The sequence below is a fragment of the Rhododendron vialii genome, chromosome 6a, assembly GCF_030253575.1.
Source record: "Rhododendron vialii isolate Sample 1 chromosome 6a, ASM3025357v1".
NCBI lineage: Eukaryota > Viridiplantae > Streptophyta > Magnoliopsida > Ericales > Ericaceae > Rhododendron > Rhododendron vialii.
Genome location: NC_080562.1, coordinates 23,671,269 through 23,683,662, shown reverse-complemented (window position 1 = coordinate 23,683,662; position 12,394 = coordinate 23,671,269).

The following is a 12,394-nucleotide window of genomic DNA, read 5'->3' as shown; positions in this document are numbered from 1 at the left end:
CACGTGTTCAAAAGTCGCGGGCATTGGGCACGAATGTGCCCCATCTGACCGCACTCGTGGCATACGATTGAGGGTCTATTGGAAACTCCCTGAGTCCCGAACGAAGAAGAGGGTGGAGGCCTAAAGTTTGATGGACCCTGCAATGTCGACATTTGATCCCTTTGTCTTTTTCTCCCTTGACCACCGAAACTTCTCGATGAAGAACTCACACCTCCCATTGGCTGTCTTGGTTCCCAAACCTTAGGATTTTTGGGTGTCTCCTTAGGTGTCTCAATGCTCCGTGCACACTCAACGACTTCAGAAAACTTCCCTTTGCGTTGCGCCACAACAAACTTCTTCACGGTCTCATGCAACCCCCTTTCAAATCGCCTACACTTCCTCTCTTCGGTTGCCACTAACTCCGGCGCAAAACGGGACAAGGATTGAAATTTCAAAGCATACTCCGACACCGTCATATCCCCTTGTTCCAACTTCTCAAACTCTTCCCTCATTTGTTCACGACTCGTTTTCGGAAAGTATTGCTCCTCGAAGAGCACCTCAAACTCCGCCCAAGTTAAGTTCTCAATATCTGGCTCATTTGCTTGAGCCACAGTCCTTGTCGCTCTCCTTGCGTCTTTCCTTGATTCCAAGACCGACTCCCACCACTCATTCGCTTCCCCGGTAAGCTGAACGGCTACGATATTCACCCGCAAGTCATCCTCCGTTATCTGAAGAGCCCTGAAAAGTTTTCGAATTTGAGCTAGCCAATGATCGGCCACAAGAGGGTCACTGCTCGACCCATCAAGCGTAGGTGGATTTCTACGGCTGAACTCCCTCATTGCTATCATAGCACGACTATCTGCGTTTTCCCTAGGAGCAGGATTTAAAAGGTTTGCAGCCGCAAGAGCCGCAACGAAATCCCTAGCAAAAGGATTTTGAACAACTGGTGTTTCCTCTCCCTGACCATGTCCGGCCCCTTCCCCCGGATTACCATTCGGATTTTCCCCATGTTGGCTAACTTCATCCTCAACCGGTGCCCCTCGGCCACGACCACGGCCACCCTTTCTTCCGATCTCACCTGCTCTAACACGCGTTCTCGGAGGCATCTAGCTACAGTTATAAGAAAAGAAGGGTTCATCAACAACAACATTATCTCATGAGGTCAAAGCCTCCAACTTTTCCAACACGGGTCAAAAGAACTGTATGCCACTCTACTGTATTAAAATGCAATGCCACATAAGTCATGTCATATCAATGCACACAAGCACACATATGTCATGCAAAAGGCGTGACATTTTGAACCCATGAGACTGGAAGTCTCCCCACGGTCTCAAAGTATTCAAACCTAGACGCTCTGATACCAATTTGTCACGCCCTCGATTTTCAACATAATTAAGTAATACATTTTAAATAAAGAACCTCGCCTATCATATATATATATATATATATATTACCCAAAAAGGGTTCCCACCTGTCTTAAATTACAAATCGAATCCCCACGATCAAAGGTTTACAACCTTGGCGCTTTGGCCCCAAAAATACATAATTGCAAGTACGATCCTGTTTAGGATATTACAAACGTTTGGTCAAAAGAATTAAAGTAATGTGTTACAGTTACATCTCTGGCAAAATAATGTCAATACAAAGATGCTAAAGTAACTACATGAGGTTAGCTTCCAAAAAGTCTTTCATTCCCAAGCACACATTGCCTACGAGCTATTGTCCAGCATTTGAACCTGAAAAGAAAGATTAGGTTGAGCTACACTAGCCCAGTAGGAAAATCTCTAGCAATTCTATGTATTAATATGATGATATGGGTAGGAGGGATGAAGTCAAGAGATTCAGCTCAATCAATGGTCAACAACGAACTCACAAGAGTGCCAATAAGATCATTCTAAGATGTGCCTTTGTCTTAATATGCTAACTAGTTCACAAGACATTAACAACTCTAGCAATCTCGAAGGTTATCGTATTTCCACCCCTTGCGTTACGTAAACCCTAACAACTTGGATCACCGTATTACCACCCCTTGCGTTACGTGACCCACTTGAGTCTCCGTATTACCACCCCTTGCGTTACGAGACTCCCTATCCCAACTTCCGACACATACGACTACTCTCTTATTCACTATGCTAGCTATGACTTCCAAACGATCACACTCATACAAGGGACATCTTACAACATGTCAACAATGTCACATACGAGCCATAAACATTCACAAGTAATCAACAATTAATAGGATGCATTATAACGAAATCTTAACCATGTAATTCTCTATTCGTTTCTTACTAACGGAAGACCAATGGACCAAAGGTAACATTAATCAATCGTAGGAATTCAATTGAATGTTCTTGAGATAGGTTTGGAAGTGTCCGAAAGGGTTTAGAAGCGATCGAGGTTCCAAACCATGAAGGGGAAAACTTTTCAAAAATTTCCAGTTTGCTACATGTAGCAATTAAGGGCGCTACATGTAGCCAGCGAACAGAATGAAAAATCTGGGTTTGCTACATGTAGCAATTAAGGGCGCTACATGTAGCCAGTGAACGAAATCAAAGAAATCTGGGTTTGCTACATGTACCGGGTAAATGCTGGTACATGTAGCACCTGGGTTTTTCAGCACGAATTTACAGCTTTCATGGGCAAACACAAGGCTTCCAAACAACGATCCAAAGCAAGTTTTGGACACCAAATCAACTCATAAACATACATAGAAAGTTAGAAATCCCTACCTCGATTCAAGGAGCGAAACCTAAGAGATTTGAATGAGCCCTAACTCCAAACCTTTGAAATCAACCGAAATCCTCTCCTCCAAGCTTAACCCAAGGAATTTCGAGCCTAAGAACGCGATTAGAAAGTCGAATGAAGGTTGATCTTTAAGGTTTTGGAGGTATAAGGTGGAGTTTTGTGAGAATGAGCAAGAGAGAAAGAGAGACGTTGAGGGGAGGAGAGAGAGCCGAGAGTTTGAGTTGGGAGAAAAAATGATTTCCTACCACTCACACCACTATAAATATACTCACATATTTTGCAAGTCACACACACATCCCTCTACTAACAATTGCATCATTTTAAACCACAATTCAAATATTCACCACAAAATTCATATTTTTCCAATTAAGCATTTAATGAACATTTAATTATATATAATAAATAAATAAAAATACGAGTCTCTACACACATTCTATCCCAGGAGCCACCATCCCTATCTGCTCCTAAAGGGGCGAGTTCAAGCCCCACATTATCAGGGATGCTATACTCAGACCTAAATGCCGCCATGGCAGTTGGGGTTTCACAGAGTTTCCTAAATTTACTGGGTCTAGGAGGGTGATCATTATCATCAGCCATGAGTATATTTAGAAAAGAAGAAAAACTGGAAATGGGAACGAATAGGAACCCTAGAAACAACCCCCGAATCTGAGAGTGAGATCTCAGAGGGAAACCTAAGCAGACAGAATGGAGTGAGAACGAGAATCTTACAAGAATAACGCGACGATTCCCTGGAGTGCAATCGAGTTTGCAGACGGCGGCGATGGCGGAAGGCCTAGAGAGAGAAACAACTGAAAGTACGAGTTGTATTTTTGGGTAAAAAACCCAAACGGCGCCCTTTCAGGGGTTTAAAAGCAAGAGATGGAGATGAAACGTCTCTACTCACGCCGTTACAGGTTAAGGTAACGGAAAGCAAAAAACGTTTTGACGCCGTTTCAAGGAACGTCAGTTCGAAATTAATGATAGGCATACGAAACGTGCCACGTGGAGTCGATGCCTCGGGATGGCACGAAGGCAAAAAGCGCCAAAACATCAAATGAATATTAGAGCAGTGACCGCACGGGATCAGAAGAGTCTGATCTAAATAAAATTTTTGGTTCCTAAAGCTTCATATATTGCCCCCGAACAGTGGTAAATGAATGAAGCTGGGGAGCAATTGTAGGGAGGTATTCCCGAACACATACATTTAGTTGTCGAACACGTGATATTCGGGAGCACGTGATAAATATGACAGGACTTACCGCCGGGCAATATGGTGAACAGCGATATGGACCAATGATATGGGAAGTCATTGATCCATGCTGTCTGTTCGGCAAATTAAGGGCCAAGTTACATGTGAAGTAGATGGTCCAAAGCAGACTGTTCGGTTATAAAACAGCCAAACAGATGAAGCAAAGAACCAAGCACGTGATACGAGGGATCACGGGTTAAAAAGCAATGCAAATGGTATGTGGGACCATAGTTTGAATATAGACAGGACAGTCATCATGGTAAACTAACTGTTCGGCAGATAGAGACATTCTGATTACGTTAGAACCAAGTTACATGTGAAGTAACTGGTCCAGGAAGTCTGTTCGGCAACGAGATGGCCGAACAAAAGAAAGAACTTCAGTCAAAGTATTGGAGCATAGGGAATATTCTAGAAGAATCCAAAATGAGTGGTATTCCATTAAGGAATAAGATCCCAAGAATATAGGGTCTGAGAAAGATACCCAATGAGAATGGGATGTTCGGTCAGTAATGGAAAAGAATCCTGAAAAGACTCTTTTCTAATAAACCGATAAAGGAAACGAGAATCCTTGATGTATTGGGTTTCCTATACGAGTTGGGAATCCTATGGAAACAGGGATGCTTGGGCAACAAGCATACGAAAATCTATAAATACGAGGTAAAACCTAGAGGAAAAAGGTACGCAATACTCTGCATTCTTGCTTTCCTACTGATAATTAGGGTTTGACTGCTAGTACGTGATACTAACTTTGGCATCGGAGGGCCTTTGCCACGAGAGGCAGAGGTGCGCTCACCCCCTGTCTATTTTGCAGATTAGGGTTCCGACGACGAATTAGGGTTCCGGTGAAGAGGCACGAGAAAGCTGTTGCAATCCAGTTGATCAGAAAGCATCAATTGTTTTCATCCCCCTACAATTTAAACAGCTAATAATAGAAAGCTAATAGGCATGCTGCATATATCCAATTAATTGTAGAAAATAACTTAGATCAACACTTTGTCCCACGAAACGCTCCACCGCATGGCAGAGGGTTGTGCCGTACGGTACTAGTTTTGTGGTTACCTTTGCACATAAGCAGCTATAGCATATAAAATAGTTTATACCGAGAACAGATACTGATAAGCATGCTTGCATATGAGTACCTAATTAAAGGAGCCAAACGATGATTCAGTTCCACGTCAAATACCACCGTACGGCAGAGAGGAGTGCCGTACAGCACTGGGCTTTGTGGTCGGCAACATTAAGTGAACAAACAGAGCTTATAGAGACCTAAAAAAGGCATGCATGCTTAGGTACTAATTAGACGATTCCCATGTAGGACCATAATATATGACTGATACAATTCATGAATTTAGCTAGCATGGCATGCACTATTTCAAATGAGAATTTTGCTAGCATGGCATGCACTATTTCAAATGAATCATGGAATAGCATGACATATCATATTGATTTTTAATAAAAACGGAAGAAGGAAAAGAGTTGCAAACTAAACTGTTCCCTGAAAAAACCTCTACCGTATGGTAGTAAGGTGTGTCGTACGGTTGAAGCATAAGGGATTCCAACTTTAATTTTTTTATAATGTTTAAACCATTTTAGGCCCAGAACTGGTACAAAGAACCAGTCTGAACCTAGTGGTTCCCCTCAGAATACAAAGACAAGTATTGGATAAAAGATTTATACCTTTTGGAGCGAAACCTTTTTTTGGAAAATTGTAACAATTACAAAGTCTTTTGGCACAAGCTTGAACAAATTTGTGGACTTTAGTATGCTGTGATGACAAGCTGTGAGACCTAAATCGTGGGTTGACTTCGAAGAATGATTTTTGGACTTGGCTTTTGAAAGAGGATGATGCTTTTGGTGTTTGAAAGAGGTATGAAAACAAGTATGGATTTTTCAAAGCATTTTGGAACTGTTTTTGATTGATAAAATTGATTTTCTCTTTTCTTCTCCAAAGAAAAATGTCCTCTTTCTCTCTCTTTTTCTTTAAAAATGTTGTGTATCTCACTCTTTCATTTTTTTCTTCCAAAAAAATTGTGTTTTCTATCTCTTTTCTCTTCCAAAAATTGTGTGTCTTGTCTAATGAAGGGGGAGGTATTTATAGGATAAAAATGGCTTGGAAATGAAGCAAACTTGGTCTGCACGCATTTTTAACCGACTTTGTGTCCACCGTACGGCACATAAACTCTACCGTACGGCACTAGGCTTCCACCGTACGGCACATCTCAACCGACTTAAGTTTAGGCGGTTAAAAACTCTACCGTACGGTAGAAATATGTCCACCGTACGGCACAGTTGACCGCCGTACAGTACAGTTGACTGCTCAACAGGCCGAACTTCAAATGGCCGCCACGGACACTCCCGAACTCGATTTTGGGTGTTCTTCAAACCTTTGGAAAGCTCGTCAAGTCTACTTTCTAACCCAAGTGGTTTGGATAAAAATAATTTTGTACATCAAAATATATGACGATTTTACCCTCAGGTGGTCGAAAAAGAAGTTGTTTAGGCAAAATCCTCGTATCTCCCTCCTTTCAAATCGGATTAAGACTTATTATACATCGATGAAGAGGGTTTTGAATGTACTAAAAGATGGTGGACTCCAACCATAAAAATAAGGAAGTTTAATTTTTGAAAAATGGGCTGAAAGCAGACTAAACCGAAGGCCATTGGTGCCACAATGGCCAAAACACGTACTCACTCATTTTAAGTGTTACTTGGCACTCTCATACCAAGTTCTAAGGTGTTTTCTCACTCCTTTGAGTACAAAGAGCATTGTTTAAAGTTTTCAAGGCACGTTTTAATCATTGGGAAGCTTATCGGCCACTTGTCTACGGTTTTCGAAAGGTAGTGCTCCAAAAGGTTTAAATCATGTTTTGTTTATCATCATTGGGGACTTAAAAGTTATCCGCGACTTCCAAATTGGGGTGTCTACATCTGGTATTTTCTGAATTTTTCTTGAAAATTATTTTGAAAATGAAAGTTTGAAAATGTTTTGAGAGGGGATTTGAATGCTAAGGTTGACAACAAAATAAAGGAGAGTAAAGAGAATTTTTGTGGCCCCCTTGTGTGTAGAATGAGGGGGGGTATTTATAGGGAAGGAGAAAATAGGTTTGAATTTTGAAAAATAAATAAAAAATAAGGTGAAAAATATTTTGGGGGGAAAAATGGCATCATTTGTCTTCTGCTCCTTCTGAATACTCAGGCAGGACTAGGTTTAAACGTTGAATGGACTGAAAAGTCTAAAAAACCTTGGTCAATGGTCAAGCTCATCATAGGCTATGACAGAGCTCACAAGCGCTCAGGAGTATCTACCCAACTTCAGAGAGGCACCACAGACACTCTTGAACTCGATTTTGGGTGTTTTTCGAAGCGTTGGAAAGCTGGTTGAGTCCTATTTCTAGCCCAATTGGTTTCATTCAAAGATATTTTGCACGCTGAAATGTGTGTCCATTTTACCCTTAGGGTATCGAAAGAAAAATGGTTTTAGTTTTGAAAATGACCAAGAAACATCGTCCAAGTTTGTATAAGGCTTGTTTTGATCCAATTTCATCATTGGGGAGCCTCGAGGGCACAAATTAAGGATCGATGATTAATAAGTCCAAATTTGGGTGTTTACAGGAGTTGTTGTTGGACTTCTTTATAGACCTGGGTAACAGGTCGGGTCAGGTAGTGTTCGTGTCGGGACAATTGGGTTCGTGTCACAAACCACCCAACCGGAACCCAACCCATTTATAATTCGTGTTTATCGAGTCGTGTCATTTTCGTGTTACGTGTCAGAAATGCTCAACCCTAACCCGTTAACTTTGTGTCCGGTTCATGTCATGTTATCGTGTCCGTTGCCCAACTCTATATAGAATTACAGATATACCATATATTATATATATATGTTCATGTTAATGGGTGACACAGGTTAGTAACCGTGTTGATCGTGTCAATTTTGTGTCTCATGTGTACAATCCGAACCCGACCCATTTAGAATTCGTGTTCTCGAGTCGTGTCATTTTCGTGTTTTGTGTCAGGAATGTTCAACCCTAACCCGCTAACTTCGTGTCAGATTCGTGTCGTGTTATCGTGTTTCGTGTCCATTGCCCAGCTCTACTTCCTTATGAAGATATGAGCAGGAGCAGGTGTAATGTATCTAAGGCCAGCTTGAGAATCCTTGACGACATATCTCTTCTGCTTTGAGCGTTTTTTGAGTTAAATTTAAGCCATGTATCTTTTCGCCAGTTACTTTAGGCAAGAGTTTTTCTAGAGTGGTAGGATCTTTGGGACTATGTCCAGTCTTAGTGAGCAACTTGTAGGCATTGGATCAAAACTGTTTGTCTGCTGTGAAGGCAAGTAGTCAAGTTCCACTGCAGGGCCATGTGTTGCTCGAATGAATCCTAGTTCACTGAATCCTCCGGCACCCGAGTCACCCAGTTCCTAAATCGCATCCTGCCGTGGCTCGGATCAGCCCGGCAAGTCCCCGAGTTTCACACGGTCTACTCATGTATACATACATACATAAAGCTATTATATTGATATAATCATAGGTGTAAAGACAAAAGGAGCGGTGATGGGAGGGAGTTAGCTGGGGCGTCGGACGGTGACTAGACTATGGTAGGTGGCGATCTCCATGGTTGGATCAGCCAAGATCAAGTTGGTGTTGTGTTGCTGCGTGGTGTTCGCTTTTGCCTGTGTAATCATATACTGTCTACGTCTCTTTTTAAGTGTTCATCACGGTTCTGCGTGTCATTTTTTAATAGTTTATATCTTTCGACGTATATTATGTTGTATGTTTTTAAAATTATTGTCTTATAGAAATAATTGAGATTTATCAAACAAGATCGATATTGCATATTTTTAGTAATATACATTGAAAAATATATGCAATTAAAAATGACACACAGAATTATAGTGAACATCTAAAAGGGGACGAAGGGAGTAAATAATTGTTACTTTGTTAATTTGTATATTAGTTTTGTGTTAATTGAGATCTTAGGTTCTGCAAAAGGGTGTCAATTTTGTGGGTGTGAATAATGCAGATGGGTGTAAATTCTGTAAAAAGATGTGAATTCTCTGAAGGGGTGTGAATAGTGACAATGAGTAATTAAAAAAAATAGTGACAAGGGCAAAATAGTAAAAACATATTTAAAAAGGGCCTGAATAAGATAGCGATACAAAAAGGGATCCGCACAGAATCCCAAACAAAAAATGAGACTGGCCAGATAGTTCTCGTTTTTATTTTGTAACATGTCGATTGTGGCCCGAATCACAAAGGATATAAGTGAAGTTTGCCCTTTTTATTTTGTAACTTGTCTTAATATGCGGTCTACAAATTTGAAGATGCTAATTGATGAGTTGACTTGCCCAAACTTGATGGGGCTTTTCTAACATTAATTATCATAGATTGAGGTCGTAAAGGTCAACATAATTTGGTGGCCAAGGCATCATTTAATTGAATCATAACTTGTCCAGGTCATGAGATGTAAGCAATGACAATCTGCCTAATCTTTTGTGGTTCGACAACATTTTTTTATTTGTAATGTTATATTCTTTGATAAAAAAAAATTAGACTAGAGGTCCCTGTAGTAATACGCACTATGGGGTCGTAGGACACCTTTGTGGAGCCTCTCGAGATATCATCACCCAAGATTTGAATCGCTCATTTTATCAAATTTGTTGATCACTCTATTTGTGCAGAAAATTAGGTTGATCTGACATTGTTAAACAGATAGTTAGATGGAGTATTTTGACGAAATTGAAAACGAAAGGCAAGGTAAATATATATGGATTATGGAGTTATAAATGTTCATTTAACCTGATCTTAAAATGAAGGGAAATACTACAATACACACTCTTTATTTGTGGGTGTATCATATGCACCCCCAAAATGTTATGAATTGTAGAAAAAATGTTACGAATCATATTGCTAAAAAATTACGAATCGTATAAAGGTTACGAGATACACCAAAATGTTAAGAATCATAATGAAAATGTTACGAATCATACAGCTGAAAGGTTATGAATTCTAGAATAAAAGTTACGAAATACACTAAAATGTTATGAATGACCTTAAAATAGGTCCATATGGTATATCCTTTTAAGAGGTGTATTGTAGACTTTCTCTAAAATGAACTATTCGATCGGATTGTGATGATGTACAATTACAATCTGGTTGGTTCACTACATAGATCGATCAAGGGTCCAAAAAATTCATTTGTGATTGGATAAAGAATTGGAAGTAATAATTAAAAAAAAGGCCAGTGAGTTAAGCTTGTTGGTTGAGGCTTCTTTTTTCTATTTCCCCAAGATTAAGGGTTGTTGTAAGCATCATCGGCATGTCAACGGTTGTCATTGTCAAATTTTAGCATTTCATTAATTGTGATGTATTTGGCACAAAAGTTTGATAATTGCGAAATTTGTTACTCATGAATATTTCTGTTTATCTCTCTAGTAATGTGTCCGTATATGACATTTGCATTGGGTATAGGTTTAAAGAAATTGAAAAAAAAAAAAAATTACCCACCCATGGGTTGTCAACATTGAAGAGCGAACCTGCGCTTGCAACATATCAGTGTTCGATTCCCCCTGGAGACAAACCATGATTTAAGTTGGGGGCCATGGCGGTTGGTTGCTGTGCTAGTCTCCCCCGAGGTTTGGATTGTGCAGTCGGGTCCAATAGTGGTTAAGCTACAGAGTTGTTACTCGGTTAAAAAAAATGAAAAAATGAAAAAATAATGTTTGCAGCATGGGCAAGATTAATCATCAAATTATAACTTTTGGTCAAATAGCATGCTCATGATATGTTCATGACATATATGAAAGGGGAAAAAAAAGGGTTGTCTATTAATGTACTCAAGGCAATTAAAAACAGAAATATGCTTATCGAATTAATTAATATTTGGGATTCTACATTTATGCCTGGTAGTGGCATGGGCTGTATAATTAAATCTAAAATTGAATTTTCTTTCTTTAGGCCAAATTAAATTTGGTTAAGCACCAGCCCGTATTACCTATCCGAGTAAACCATTGACATACACTACCATTATTTTTCCATATGACTTATTCCTATGATTCAGCTATGTATTGGCAAACTTAGGCCCTATTCTGCTAAGGTTTTTATTTTTTAAGTACTTATTATCTGCTTTACGAGACAGATCATTCTCTTATAATACATCACTTTTAATTCAAAAAATAAGTACTTTAAATAAGAAGTACTTATTTTAGTTAGTTGTTAAGCATTTTGTTCTTAAGAACTTTGCAGACAACGAAAGGCCAATTTAGATTTTTTATTAAGAAACTTTGGCCCCATTCCGCTAACGTTCATATTTTTCCAGTACTTATTTTCTATTTTACGAGACATTTTTTCACAATACATCATCTTTAGTTCAAACAATAAGTACTTATAATCGGACAAGGTTTACCTGGCCATTTACTAGGTTGGTGGATGGTCAATATGGTGATTTCATCTCTCTCTCTCTCTCTCTCTCTCTCTCTCTCTCTCTCTCTCAAACCCTAAAGAAGCCGACGTCCCCCATCTCCCTCCTTCTCCTCCCCTCAGGGGTACGTTTTATGCCCCAATGGGTGATGGGAGGGGAGGGATTTCTCCCTCTCGTGGGTTATTCCATCTCCAAATCCTAAATCTCTGAGATTTTCTCTCTTTCCTCATTCACCCCCATTCTCCTCCTCCCCAAACCACCATACGCCACCCTTCTTTTGCCTATTCCGCCGTTTAGTCTGACGACTATTGTAAGTAGTGCTTTGCAAATCGTGGTCGTCGGAGGTGTCTTCCACCCGCCAGAGGGTTGTGGGTGGCAGTGCTAGTATGGAAGAGGCACAGAAAAGGTGGAGGTGGGTGGCGTTGATGGTGGTTGGAATTTGAATTGAGAGATTCTTTTTTTCTTTTTCTTTTTTTGCCAAAGTAGGTTAAATATTTAGTAGGGGCAATATTGGAACATTTTACTACTTTTGATAGAACTTAGATGAAAATAGTAACAATTTTTTTTTTCTCAACAAAAGAAATTTATTAATCTCTGAAAAGATACAAAGATTAAAAGGACAAGGGCACTCGAAGGAAAAGTTACTAACCCAAGGCTACCCGAGACCCAAAACGTTGGCAAGAGACCAACAAAAAGGCCAAGCCCAAACCCTAAAAGACACCCTAACCAACCACATAAACCTAAAAACAGCCACCAAACAAAGGAGATGCTAACAGCCACAGCCACCACACACAGAAGAAACTGAAAAAAAGACTACCTGAAAACAGCCACCAACCTCTACAGCAAAAAGGAAGACGGAACACAGGAAAAACAACAACAAAACAACATGAACAAAACAAGCGAAGAAGCAACTGAAAACAAAACCCCAGCAACCGCAACAGAACACAACCAGCAAGCTAATGGAAGGGTTTTAGGGGACACGAAAAATGTAATGATGGGGTGTGTC